The following is a 14,533-nucleotide window of genomic DNA, read 5'->3' on the forward strand; positions in this document are numbered from 1 at the left end:
GAAAGAAAAGATGTAGAATGACACTGCATAGTTGCGACTGGCTAACACTGGGGCTTCAACCAAAGCTTCTTTGATTCTGCTAAAAGAATCATGGGGGATGGGGCTCCACTTGACTTCATTTCCTTTCTTGACCATGTTTGTAATACATTTGACAATCTCTGCGTAGTTGGGTATAAATTGCCTCAAGAAATTTATTCTCCATAAGAAGGCTTGACTTATTTCTTATTCCTAGGCAGAGGGATGTGGTTGATGGATTCAACCCGTTTAGGATCAATCTTCACACCCTCCTGCGATACTGCATGTCCTAGTAGCTTCCCCTCACTTAGGGCAAACTGGGATTTCTTAGGATTCAAGGACAAACCATATCTCATGCATTGTTCTAGTTGGAGGATGTGTTCCTCCTCCGTCTTGGAAAATATTGTGATGTCAACCATGTAGACCACCAAAAATTTGTCTCACTCCCCCAGGAAAGCTATGTACATGGCTCTATGAAATGTGGCCCCTGCATTTATCAGCCCAAAAGGCATGTGAGCTTACATAAATGTTCTCCACAAGGTGGTGTGATCCGAATGGAAAATGGAATTAAACCATGGTATTCATCCACCCATGGAATTTACCCATGGTATTGTAAGTGGCATCCACCCATGGTATTGTAAGTGACATCCACCCATAGTATTCATTCACCCATGGTATTTTCCCATGGTACTGTGACATCCACCCATGGTATTCATTCACCCATTGAATTGACCCATGGTATTGTGACATCCACCCATGGTATTCATTCACCCATGGAACTGACCCGTGGTATTGTGAAATCCACCCACAGTATTCATTCATCCATGGAATTGACCCGTGGTATTATAACTGAAAAATATTATGAGTAACAAGTCACATTTTGTAAAAGGAAAGATTGTCCACCACAATGTATTCCTTACAGTTGTTATCTGTTTTAATAAAAAAATTCTTTGTGGTTTTGTTTATTGGGCATTCTACTCTTTTTATTTTTCCAATTTCAATTTTTCAGATCTTGGGGGCTTCCCCCCAAAGATCCATCTCAATCTCTTAGATCTTGAGGGCCTTCCCCCAAGATCCAAATCAGTGGTATCAAAGAAGGTTACGATTCCATGGGAATGAGGGTTTCATGAATATTAAAATTTCAATTTTTTTCCGCAATATTCAATAAAATTCAGGCATGCGCTGCGACCTCCACATAGCACTTTCTTGGGCCAAGCAGGAAGAATTTGTCTTTTTTCATTTTTTTGTAGGAATTGTTTTTGGGCATGTTAGAAAATTATGTATTATAGAGAAATGGAACACATAAAATATTGCAGAAATATAAACACACAAAACGCATAAAACAAGAGAGACACAGATATACATGGTTCACCCAGTTTGGGCTACGTCCACGGAGAAATAGCCAGTCCTTCCTTTTATATTATCCAACAAACTGAAGAGATACAACCTACAACAAATCCACTGTAATTCCCTCTTCGCTCTCAATCTCCTCTCTCTTTGTCACTTCGAATACAGATATATATAGATGCAATACAATTCCCTCATATATAGCGAGGAGTTTCCTTCTAGGGCAAAAAACCCTTAATCAAACATAAATTCTACTGTCAGATCTCAACCTAATGAAAAACCTAGATTGACTACGAAATTACAACATTTCAAAAGGAAATTTTACATCTATTTTTAGCATCAGGGGTGCTTCCCCTGATCCCCCTTCCAGGGGGCGCTCCCAAAGGTCGTAGTCACCCCCCCTTAGACCCCCCTTGTAGAGAATATTTTACTGGTGGTGTTGCCGCCCCATTACAAACTGGGGTCCAATGCGGTGATATGTTTGAATACAGAAGATAATCAGGCTCCACACCTAATAGGGCGACGAGTTTACAGATCAGATCTAAAAGATTTGGTGCAATATTTACAAAAAAATTAATAGATCTGGATAGCTTGCGAAAAATACCAAAATTCAAAAACCAATTTGGCCAAATCAGAGTCTGGATGAAGGAGATATCACTAATTTAAAATTAGCTATGGTAGAATTTTTTTTTTTTTTTTTTCTGACGACAATTGGTGGACGTTGACTCTCCTATCATTTTTTGAAGTTTTTTGTGAAGAATATCATAAAAAGGATTGTATATCTGAGCTCCCCTTGAAAAATCACCAATTTAAAAAAAAAGGATCAAATCAGTGTAGGATGTAGGAGATATCGTTGATTTAAAATCAACTATTTTTTTAGGACTTTTGTGACAAAGATAAAATTGTAGTGTGACTCTGAGATTTTAGAGTATCCAGATAAAGATTTCCAACACATGGGAAGATGAAAAATGGTTCTTCTACTTGCAAAAAAATGTTATAAGAAAGATTCTGAGTTATATTGACCAAGTTATGTCCATTTTAATTCTGGAGCAGTATTCAGAGTGGGTTCCAGTAGGAGACATGCCCTCCCACCCTAGTTTAGTAGGCACCTGTTTCATATTCATCAGTTTCAACATAACAACATTCAACTTGGGTTATTTGGATATGTGCCCTCCCACCCTAGGCTATGTAGGCACCTTCTACTTCATCAACAACCAACATCACGGTTATGGGTCAACCACACAAAATCCTTGTCATCGAAGTCCTTTTGCTAGGCCGCACACTGTTAGTACCACAGTTGGTCACAAGCATTACAGGGTATGTCTATCCTCAGATCTTTGTTTGTCATGGTTATGGGCCATCCACAAACCCACACTTCATCGGTCCATTTGCTAGGCCGCCCACTGTCAGTGTCACAGTTGGTCACAAGCATTACAGGGTATCTCTATCCTCAGATCTTCATTCATCATAGTTCTGGGTCAACCACAAACCCACACTTCATCGAAGTCCATTTGCTAGGCCGCACACTGTCAGTATCACAGTTGGTCACAAATATTATAGGGTATCTCTATCCTTGGATCTTCGTTCATCGTGGTTATGGGTTAACCACATAAAGCCCTTCTCTTCAATGGCTCTTCATATTTAGCGAAGGCTTCGCAGGAGGGAACTTCACGCAATGGGGACCATTGATTATTAAGGAGGGAGGAATGATCCAAATGGAAAATGGCATCAACCCTTGGCATTCATCCACCCATGTTATTCATCCACCCATGGAATTTGCCCATGGTATTGTAAGCGGCATCCACCCATGGTATTGTAAGTGACATCCACCCATAGTATTCATTCACCCATGATATTTTCCCATGGTATTGTGACATCCACCCATGGTATTCATTCACCCATGGAATTGACCCGTTGCATTGTGACATCCATCCATGGTATTCATTCACCCATGGAATTGACTCGTGGTATTGTGAAATCCACCTATGGTATTCATTCACCCATGGAACTGACCCGTGGTATTGTAAATGAAAAATATTATAAGTAACAAGTCACATTTTGTAAAAGGAAAGATTTTCCACCACAATGTAGTCCTTACAGTTATTATCTATTTTAATAAAAAAATTCTGTGGTTTTGTTTATTGGACATTCTACTCTTTTTTTTCTGCCAATTTCAATTTTCAGAGCTTGGGGGCCTCCCCTAAAGATCCATTTCAATCTTTTGGATCTTGAGGGCCTCCCCCCAATATCTCGATCAGTGGTATCAAAGCATGTTACGATTCCATGGGAATGAGCGTTTCATGAATATTACAATTTCAAAATTTTGCAGCAATATTCAATAAAATTCAGGCATGCGTTGTGACCTCCACAGAGCACTTTCTTGGGTGAAGCAGGAAGAATTTTTCTTTTTTTCATTTTTTTGCAAAAATTTTTTTTGGGCGTGTTAGAAAATTATGTATTACAAAGCAATGGAACACATAAAATATTACAAGAATATAAACACACAAAATTCATAAAACAAGAGCGACACAAATATACGTGGTTCACCCAGTTTGGGCTACGTCCACGGAGAAACAGCTAGTCCTTCATTTTATATTATCTAGCAATACAGATATATATAGATGCAATACAATTCCCTCATATATAGTGAGGGGTTTCCTTCTAGGGCAAAAAACCCTAAATTAAACATAATTTCTACCGTTAGATCTCCACCTAATGAACAACCAAGATTGACTATGAAATTACAACATTTTACAAGGCAATTTTACATCTACTTTTAGCTTCAGGGGCACTGCCCCCAATCCCCCCTCTAAGGGGGGGGCTCCTAAAGGTTGCAGTAACCCCCCCTTGGACCCCCCTTGTAGAGAATATTTTATAGGTGACGTTGCCACCCCATTACGAACTGGGGTCTAATGTGGCAATACCTTTGAATACAGAAGATAATCAGGCTCCACACCCAATAGGGCAACGTGTTTACAGATCAGATCTAAAACATTTGGTGCACTATTTGTAAAAAAATAACTTATCTAGATAGCTTGCAAAAAATACCAGAATTCAAAAAACAAATCGGTTGAATCAGAGTCTGGATGAGGGAGATATCGCTGATTTAAAATTCAACTATGTGCTAGAATTTTTTTTTCTTACAACAATTGGTGGATGACGACTCTCATATCATTGTTTGAAGTTTTTTTTGAAGAATATCAGAAAAGGGATTGTATATCTGAGCTCCTCTTGAAAAATCACGCAATTTAAAAAAAAATGGGTCAAATCGGTGTTCGGATGTGGGGATATCACTGATTTAAAATCAACTATTTTTTCATGACTTTTGTGACGGTGGGAAAATTGGAGTGCGACTCTGAGATTTTAGAGTGTCCAGATAAATATTTTCAACACATGGGAAGATGCAAATGGTTCTTCTACTTCCAAAAACATGTTATAATAAATATTCTAAGTTATATTGACTGAGTTATGTCCATTTTAATTCAGGAGCAACATTTGGAGCGGGTTCCCATTGGAGACGTGCCCTCCCACCCCAGTTTAGTAGGCACCTGTTTCACATTCATCAGTTTCAGCATAGCAGCATTTAGCTTGGGTTATTTGGAGATGTTCCCTCCCACCCTAGGCTATGTAGGCACCTTCTACTTCATCAACAACCAACATCACATTTATGGGTCAACTACACAAAATCCTTGTTATCGAAGTCCATTTGCTAGGCCGCACACTATTAGTATCATAGTTGGTCACAAGCATTACAGGGTATCTCTATCCTCAGATATTTGTTTTTCATGGTTATGGGTCATTCACCAACCCACACTTCATCGAAGTCCATTTGCTAGGCCACACACTCTTAGTATCAGAATTGGTCACAAGAATTACAGGGTATCTCTATCCTCGGATCTTCATTCATCATGGTTATGGGTCATCCAAAAACCCACACTTCATCGAAGTCCATTTCCTAGGCCTCACATTGTCAGTATCACAGTTGGTCACAAACATTATAGGGTATCTCTATCCTTGGATCTTCGTTCATCATGGTTATGGGTTAACCACATAAAACCTTTCTCTTCAGTGGCTCTTCATATTCAGCAAAGGTTTCATAGGAAGGAACTTCACGCAATGGGGACCATTGCTTCTTAAGGAGGGAGGAATGATCCGAATGGAAAATGGCATCAACCCATGGTATTCATCCACCCATGTTATTCATCCACCCATGAAATTTACCCATGGTATTGTAAGTGGCATCCACCCATGGTATTGTAAGTGACATCCATCCATGGTATTTTTCCATGGTATTGTGACATCAACCCATGGTATTCATTCACCCATGGAATTGACCCGTGGTATTGTGACATCCACCCATGGTATTCATTCACCCATGGAATTAACCTGTGGTATTTTAACTGAAAAATACTATAAGTAACAAGTCACATTTTGTAAAGGAACAGATTTTCCACCACAATGTAATCCTTACAATTATTATCTGTTTTAATAAAAAAATTCTTTGTGTTTTTGTTTATTTGGCATTCTACTCTTTTTCTTCTGGAAATTTCAATTTTTCAAATTTTGGGGGCATACCCGCAAGATCCATTTCAATCTTTTAGATCTTGAGGTCCTCCCCCCAAGATCTGGATCATGGTGAAAGCGATCTTTTCTTGATGCTCGGGATGAACTGCCACTTGATTATATCCAGAGAACCCATCCACCATGGGTATTCTGGTTGAACCAACCACCTTCTACAATATATTATCGATCTTGGGCAGTGGGTAGTTGTCTTTCAAAGATGCCCTATTTAGATTCTGGCAGGCTACACATAGCCTTATCTCTCAGTTCTTCATCCGAACCGGGACCTAATTCGCCACCCACTCCGAATATCTTAGAGGTGCTATAATCTTTGCCTGTAGCAGCTTCCTTATCACCCTTTCAATGGAGGGGAATAAGAGTGGATTTATTTGTCTGAGTTTATGCTTGCAGAGTTTCACTTCACTTTTCAAAGGAATCTTATGATGTATTATGTTAGTATCAAACATTTTCAAATCATCATAAAACCAAGAAAAAACATCTTTGTAGGCTTTGAAAAGATCTAAATACCTCTGTTTGTAATGAAAGGGGATTCCTTTTTACAACTTGATCATATGAGGCTCCTCCTCTGATCCAATGTTGCAATCTTGTACTTGATCATCCATCTTAGGAGCTCTTTGTTTGGCGGATATGGCCTCTATTAAAAAGTATTTCTAGTGGGACTAGTATGCGAGGGATAGTGTTCCCTTTTAGTTGTAATATTTTGTGCCCATCCACTACACCTTTCCATGAAATGGCTTCTTGATCTACTTCTTATTCTTCTTCTTCTTGATCGATGGTGCAGTTAGAAAAATCCCCATTGACCTCCATGAATCGTTTCACTTGTTTGTCATCTTCAAAAACCATCCAGTGCTTAACGTTATCTGGTACGGAGGGTTTGCATCCGACTTCCACCTCATATCTCAGGAGAGGATTTTGAGGGGGCCTGAAAGTACTTGCAGCTACAACAAGAGAGTTAATTATCCTATTTTCTTCCTCGGGCAGAAACTGGATGTTAAAGGCTAGGAAGAAATTATCAATTAAGTCCAATACTTCATTTCAATATGTCCTCAGTATGGGGTGTTTGGCCTGGCATCGGTTCCTCACTTGCCTTATGACTAGCTCAGAGTCTCCATAAACTATTAGACATTCAATATTCAAATTTTTGGAGGTCTGTAACCCAAGGAGTAGTGCTTCATACTTTTCCACATTGTTGGTTGCTTCGAACTCTAGCTTAAATGATAGGGATATTAGGTGGCCTTCAGGAGATACCAACAATACTCCTGCCACATTTCCCTCTTTTGAATTTTCTCCAGCAAAATATAATCTACACACTTTGCTTTCACTTGCATATTGATGTTTGCATGTCCATGTTAGGTGGGCTGATGTTTCTTCTGTGATAGCCTCATATTCTTCTAGAAATAGGCATGAGAGGTCACTTTCTTTTCCTTAGATTGGGGAATTCTTTGATCCTTTAGCTGAGTTCATAGTTTTTACAAACCTGGATTCTCTATATAGCCTCCTTTTCTCTCTTCCAAAGGTGGGAATGGTGGCGTAAGTTAGATCCAAGTTGATAGAGCCCCCTACCTTGTAACCCCAAGATTTAGATAGCAACATGCCAAAACGAGGGGGTATATCTACCACTACTATGTCCATAACCACACTCTTCTTAGGGACCTGAGCCAGGTTCACCACCAGAATTTTTATCATACCCAAACATTTGACCCTCTTGGAGTGAAAGGAGTAAAGGTGCTAATAGGGCCTGATGATCTGCAAGCCAAGTTGCTCCATTACTTCCACTTGCATGAGGTTGTGGGAGGCTCTGAATTCCAACATGCAATTATGTAAAAGGAGAGCATGAATTCCCAAAGTTACATAGAAAGGTGTAGTAGAAGGATCAAGTTCTTCCACATATGGCCCAAAGACCACCATTGGCCTTTCTTCTTGGAGGTTCAGAGAATCTTGGGTGGGTAATGAAATTGATGGGAGCATGAATTGAGATACCTAAGATTTATAGGTAGGTTGCTTTAGAAGATTAGTCAGTGGAACATAAATATTTACCTTTTCAAGCTCCCTTTGAAGGTTGAATGTATATTGGGTCTTCTCTACACCTCCTGGCTCAACTTCCCCTTCAATACCACTGGTGTTTTTCTGCAAAACAAGTGCTTCCTTTGCTGTGTGCTCCTCTGAGCGATTTCTTTCCTTATTCAAGGGGACTTTTATCCTGGCAGGGTTAGAATTCAACTTTCCTTTCCCTTTGTTTGATACTGGAGGAGTAACTTGGGGAGTGGTTTCCTCCTGTTGCTCTAGATCTATTGATGTTTTCTTTGAAGATCTTAGGTTGTATTTATGTTATGGTTGTGCCAACATGAACTCTGAATTTTTTTTGCAATAGTAATCCATATCTTGCTTATCTATTGCTTCTCCATCATGGCTAACCTTTTGGTGAACCATATTTTCCTATTCTTCTTTGGAGAAAGCATAAATAAGTTTCCATGCATCTCCTATGTATCTAACCATTGCTCATCGGGATCATCTTCCAAATATAGAGGATGAGGGGTCTGATCCAGTTGTTCCTTTCTTTCCCTTGGCAATATCTGTAATGGATGCCTTCTATATTGTGGGTTATATCCTCAATTGTTGCCTTGAGCATTTTGTTTGGAGGGACTCTTGTTCTGAATTTCAAGCTTTCCAACCTTATGTGACAAATTCCTAATGAGTTTATCCATCTCCTCCAAATTCTGGTTTGGTGATTATCTATTTTTAACAAAGGGGGAAGCTTCTTCTTTACCTCTTCTATTCCCTATGGTTTGTTGCTTTCCACTTGACTTCCCTGAGGAGTAAAAATTTTCTTCTACTTCCAGAGCATCAACCTGGAGTTGATCTAAGGTAGGAGATTTCCATTCTCTTAAGTTGAAACCAAATTCAGATTCAAAGGCTCCCAAGTAAACTACTCGAGCACCAACTGGAGGAGGCTTTATCTCCACAGGCAAGTCATTATACTGCTTATTGAACCTCTTATTAAAATATAAGATATTCTCCTTTGGCTTCTTCCTGATGGCATTGAAATCTATGAGGAGGTACTCATGATCTCTCTTCTCACCCCATTTTTGTGTGAAGGAGGTTTCAAGTTCCTCCCAGGAAGTAATGGAAGCATTAGGGAGGGTTTTGGACAATTTCTAGATTCTCCATCAAGGGATTGTACAAAAAGTCTCAGGACCACATCCAATTGTTCTACATTTAGGTTCTTAGCAAAAGCATAGAAGGCCTGAATGTGTTTTTGGGTAGAAATATCATCTTCCCCATTAAACCTAGGCAAAAGATTCAAGCTATCCTGGGGAATAACACTCAGGGGTTGAGGTAAATTGAGAGGTGAATACTTATTTAGAAAGAAACCTAGAAGGGCCATCTGGAATGGTGGAGGAGGATTGAAATTTATTTGAGGAACTAAGGTTAAGACCACAGGGGTTGGAGGGGAAGGAGGGTATGTCAGGGTCTTAGGAGCAAGTCCTAAATTGTGAGCAATAGTGGGTTGAGAACTGGAGGAGCAAGTGGCAATGGATGGTGAGATGGTAGCAGAGGCATGGGGAGTTTTCTCTCTCCACACTTTTCTGAAAATTATTTTTTCAGGGTTAGAAACAAATGGGGATTTCTGCTATGAGGTGTCTGAGTGAGTATGATGCCTTCTAAAAGCCAGGGTGATGAATGATAATGAGGGGGGTGTGGAGTCGCCAAGGTGATGTGAATGCAATCATAACAGATTTCACTCACCTACACGAAGGGTGCTCAATTTGTCATATCTGAGGGGGAAAATCCTTCAATACGTTCCCCAGAAATGGCACCAAAAAGATGTTTTCGCTAAATCTTGCACTGTGCAGCAGGAGGCAAGGAAATCTCCCTAGAGACAGCCTATGGGTTGATTGTAGACCAGTGCCTACGACATATTAAATAGAGGACTTCTTGTAAGATGGTATGGGAGGGGTTTGCAGCACTATAATTGTCACGAAATGAAGATGGTGGTAAGAGGGTTTGGTTCAGTATGCCTTTAATGAGGGAAATTCAAGCCAACTCATGAATCCAAATGCTAGGGATATATGGAGAAATATCAAAGAGAAATGGTTTCTTCTTCTAGTGGCCTACACATGGAAATGAAACAGCTTGAACTAAAGTTGAAGTGGTGATGGAGAGGGGAGGAGAAGGAGGAAATCAGGTGCAGAGGGCTATAATAAACAGAGTCCTCAGCCACTCTATTTTGCCATAAACATGAAGAGTAAGAAGGTGGAATGGAAAAAATAGGGGGAAATGGTGTAAAGATTTAGGCTGCATATTAATGGGTATCAATCTCTGTCTCAACAGTTGAGGTAAGTTTGAGCCACTACAGGTACTGTAATATAGTCACAAACACAAGTAAATATGAAGGATGATAGGTAATGCATGCATAACAGAAGTAATTTTTTGGTTTCACACAGGTACTCTCTTCTATGTAGCAGCAAAGACAAATCCATTTCTCAACCAGAAACATGAGAGCTGCCTTAACATTGTTTTAAGGAAGAAATACACAATGAAATGGAGTTACAAGAGGGAAAACTTACTGCACATCAACCATGTTTTGAATCAACAGAAGTATTGTCTTTAATCTTAAAAGTACAATAACCATTCCATACATCTAGTAATGAAATCAGTGAAACCCTCTCATGAATACGTAAATTGAGCCCAAACCGACCTCACAAATATCATCCCTTGCGGGTCCGAGAATCGTTGCAACCCCGCGGAACTAGACACCCTACATAATATTTCTTCCCCCTTTTTATAAGAAGAGAGAGAGACTGTCATTATAGTTTACAAAAAGATCTGAGCCCAAACCCTAGTTGTCATATTAGACTAGTTGTCTTGGCTCTACTACCCCAAAAAAGATCACAACAGGATTAAATCCCTTTCTTGAAGAAATATAGAAATAAATACATAGATTGTTGATCAGTGGTTGTCATTGATGTCAACCCAAGTAGCACCAGGGGCTACCCCAATCTTGCATGAGAATTTTGACTTGACAAATTACTCTATTTTGAATCAACGACCTTCTAGATGGATTTTAGTCATTGAGATGTTTCCGTTGATATATGGCACGCCAAGTAATTCTTCATGGTTTGAGATATATTCATGGTTGAAGTTAGTAACCCCAGTTAGTGGGCTAAAATCCTATGGGGTTGTGGCATGGCACTCATAATTGGTTGTGGTCATTGAATAGTAAATAATTAATAATGTTTTCTTTCCTAAAATCCCTCCAATGTTCACTTATTAAGGACCCTCTCAACTCAAGACGTTCATATAAATAATGACCCTCATATCCTCCTCTAGCAGGGATATTGTGGCTTCAAACAGGTCATCGTGGAATTTTTGCTATAACTTTTTCTTTGCGAAGCGTCATAAGCTAAAATTAAAACCCATTTTGGCTGCAATTGTGATGAACTTCTTGACCGAATTTCAGATCTTGTTTCGCTATATTGTCGGACATATCATCTGAGGAAGTTAGGGTTTTTATGGGATCTCGAATTCCATGTCAAACATGTGATGTTGGGAAAATCATCATAACTTTCTCTCTAAGCATTGGATTCAAATTTCATAAATATTCACATAAATAGGATGGAATTTGATTTGTTCAGTAGCATTTTCAGGGCTGAAGATCGCAATAGTGACACGTGGCACTTTGTACAAGTTCAATCTACTAAACTAGTCTATAATTAGGTCATCATGGGAGATAGGGCATAATTATTTCTTGAAGAATCCAATCTTGGTCAAACCTGTGAGGTGGGAAATAGGACTTAGAGGGCCACCACATGATGAAATTTTAGACCCTGGAGATCCTAAATTACATAGATACAACCGATTTAATATAGAGCTCCTACAATGCAAGGAAAAACATGCATTCAAGGATCACTACAGTAAGGACCACACATCAATAGTCAAGGGTAAGTATCTTACAACAAGGTATGTATGATTAGTGTTTACATTTGAAATATGAGTATCATCTCTAACGTATGTTTTTGTAGGACAATGTAAGTACATACAACATCTAAGTTTTTATCTCTATGTCTCTATATTTCACATTTAGTTTTGATACCACATTTGGGATGTCCTATTCTTAATACCACACATTTGATGCTACACCAAGTCTGCTAAATCTATATGATGTTGTAAGTTCATGGTACTTGTCTTGTCATAGTCGAGAGAATAGTCTCCATTTTTGTACTTAGAACTTGGTCCATCATAAGTCTAGGGTTGTCATCATTTTTTATTTATATATCTTTAGGTCAGTTTTGGATATAGTCTTGCATAGACTCCATGCCTATATCAAGAGTGGGAGTCTTTGTCTACTTTTGCAACAAGTAAGCAACAAAAATGACAATCACACTTCAAGTATGCATTGTAATTTAAATTTGTATTTATTCACTATTATGCACTTACATGTGTTTTTCAGACAGAGGTAAGTTGAAGGGTATTTTGTTTTGTTTTGGGATTGGTTTCACTGTGCAAATTTTGCATGTAGGTAGAAGAAGATTCACGTACAAGTTCAAGAAATAATTCAAGAGTAGAAGTATCAAATCAAAGGAAGCATTACAGCGGGACATACTTTGAAGACATGACATCCATTCGTATATTGTGAAGAAGTGTCAAGGCCAAGAGCCATCATTTTAAAGTTGTAAAAGAGTCATTGGTAAAAGTGTCATCATTGGAAGAGTCATTATTGTAAAAGAGTCAATATTCCTAGAGTCGAAAAGGCATGATTGGGAGGTATAGGAGTCTTTGTTGGGATGATGTCATGGTTGGGTTGCAGGTCATAGTGTGATTGGGTTTTCGGTCAAAATCATTGTAAATAATATTTTATCATGGATCATTATCCCTGGTATGAGAATCCACACTCTTGCTTCATTTCAATCATTATAGGGTAGCAGGGAGGTTCTAGGCTAGTGCATGAAGTCACCTATAGGTTGGAGCTTGTGAGCACTTCAGGGTGGTAGGTTGGTCTAGGATGTTGGGGCATCCATTCATTTGACTACTGAAGAAACTAGGGTTTTGGGGTGTCCTTATAGTGGGATTTGGAGAAGAATGTTTTTCTAGAATTCTAGGAAGTTTTTGCTTTCATTTTAGTAGGGGCTGAAGATTAAAGAGTTTATGAGAAAAGCGTTTAGTGGTTTTTGAACCAGAAGGGGTTTTCCACCTAAAATTCTTATGTCTAATCTGTTATTTTGTTTACTATTATTACTACATAAACATTAATAATAATTGAAGATTAATTAATGCTATGAAAAGATTTAAAAGTGCTAATTTCTAAGGAATATTGATTCACCCCCCCTTAGTATTTCCAACAATTGGTATCAGAGCTTGGTTACTTCAATAGAAGTCTAACAATTGGAAGGATATCATGACGTATACTAAGAATAGAGTTCCTTTTTTAAATGGAAATAAATATTCACTTTGGAGTGGAAGAATGCAGGTTCATTTGCTAGTGCAATGATACAAAGTATGGGAAATCATTGGCAAAGGCTTCCAACTGACCCGAGATGAACAAGGTAAGAAAAATATGGTATATGATGCAAAGGCTAAAGATCTTATTATCAATAGGCTTATCAAATCTGTTTATCTTAAGGTATTGAGTTGCAAAACTACTAAAGAGGTATGGGGCAAGCTTGAAAATATATGCAGGTGACTCAAAGGTGAAAGAAGCAAAGCTTCAAAATTTCAGGGCAAAATTTTGGCAACTCAAAATGAGGGAAGATGAATATATTGCTGCATACTTTCAGCATGTTGATGAAATAATAAATACATTGGAAGGTTTGGGAGAACCAGTTGAAACAAAAAATGTTGTTCGAAATATCTTCAGAACCTTTCCAGCAAGATTTAACCTAAAGGTATCTGGCTTGGAAAGTAGATCGAATCTGACCAATCACAGCATAGATGAATTGCATGGAATTATTATGTCATATGAAATGAGGATTGAAGAATAGGATGGAACATCTCGCTTAGAAAAAACATTTGTCGCATGCAAGAAGAATAGTAAGGACAACCAGATTCCGAAAGAAAAAACATGGAATTGTAAGGATGAGGAAAAAGAAGAAGATGGAGAACAATTCTCAGATAAAGAGTTTGGCTACTTCACATGGAAAATAAGAATAGATATGGGAGACTTCAAATTTAAACTTCCATTAATATGTTTTGATTGTGGTGAGGTTGGGAATTTCAAAGCCATATGTCCTCACAAAAATGAGGTTGTTACAAAAGGAAAGAAAAGTCCTAGGACGTTCAACAAACAAGGGAAGAAGAAATGGTTTAAGAAAATTTTCTTCTCCAAACAAGATAGCCCCTCATCTGAAGAAGACAGTGATAACGAAGAGGAATTCAATGGAAGAGTATTGTTTATGGCCAAGGACAAAAAGCAAGAGGCACCTGACGAAGAATGAGATGAAGAAGAAGAAATGATTGAGGTTGAATTTCAAAATGAAGTATTCAGGGTTATCAAAGAGCTCAAGGTTGAGAAGAAGCATGTCAACACTCTTGAAGATGAATTAAAGACATAAAAGGAATAGGTCTTAAATCTTAAAATCAAGGTTGAAGAATA

Source organism: Pinus tabuliformis, chromosome 1_2, assembly GCF_031772625.1.
Source record: "Pinus tabuliformis cultivar Carrire ecotype Pingquan chromosome 1_2, CPIR1, whole genome shotgun sequence".
Classification (NCBI taxonomy): domain Eukaryota; kingdom Viridiplantae; phylum Streptophyta; class Pinopsida; order Pinales; family Pinaceae; genus Pinus; species Pinus tabuliformis.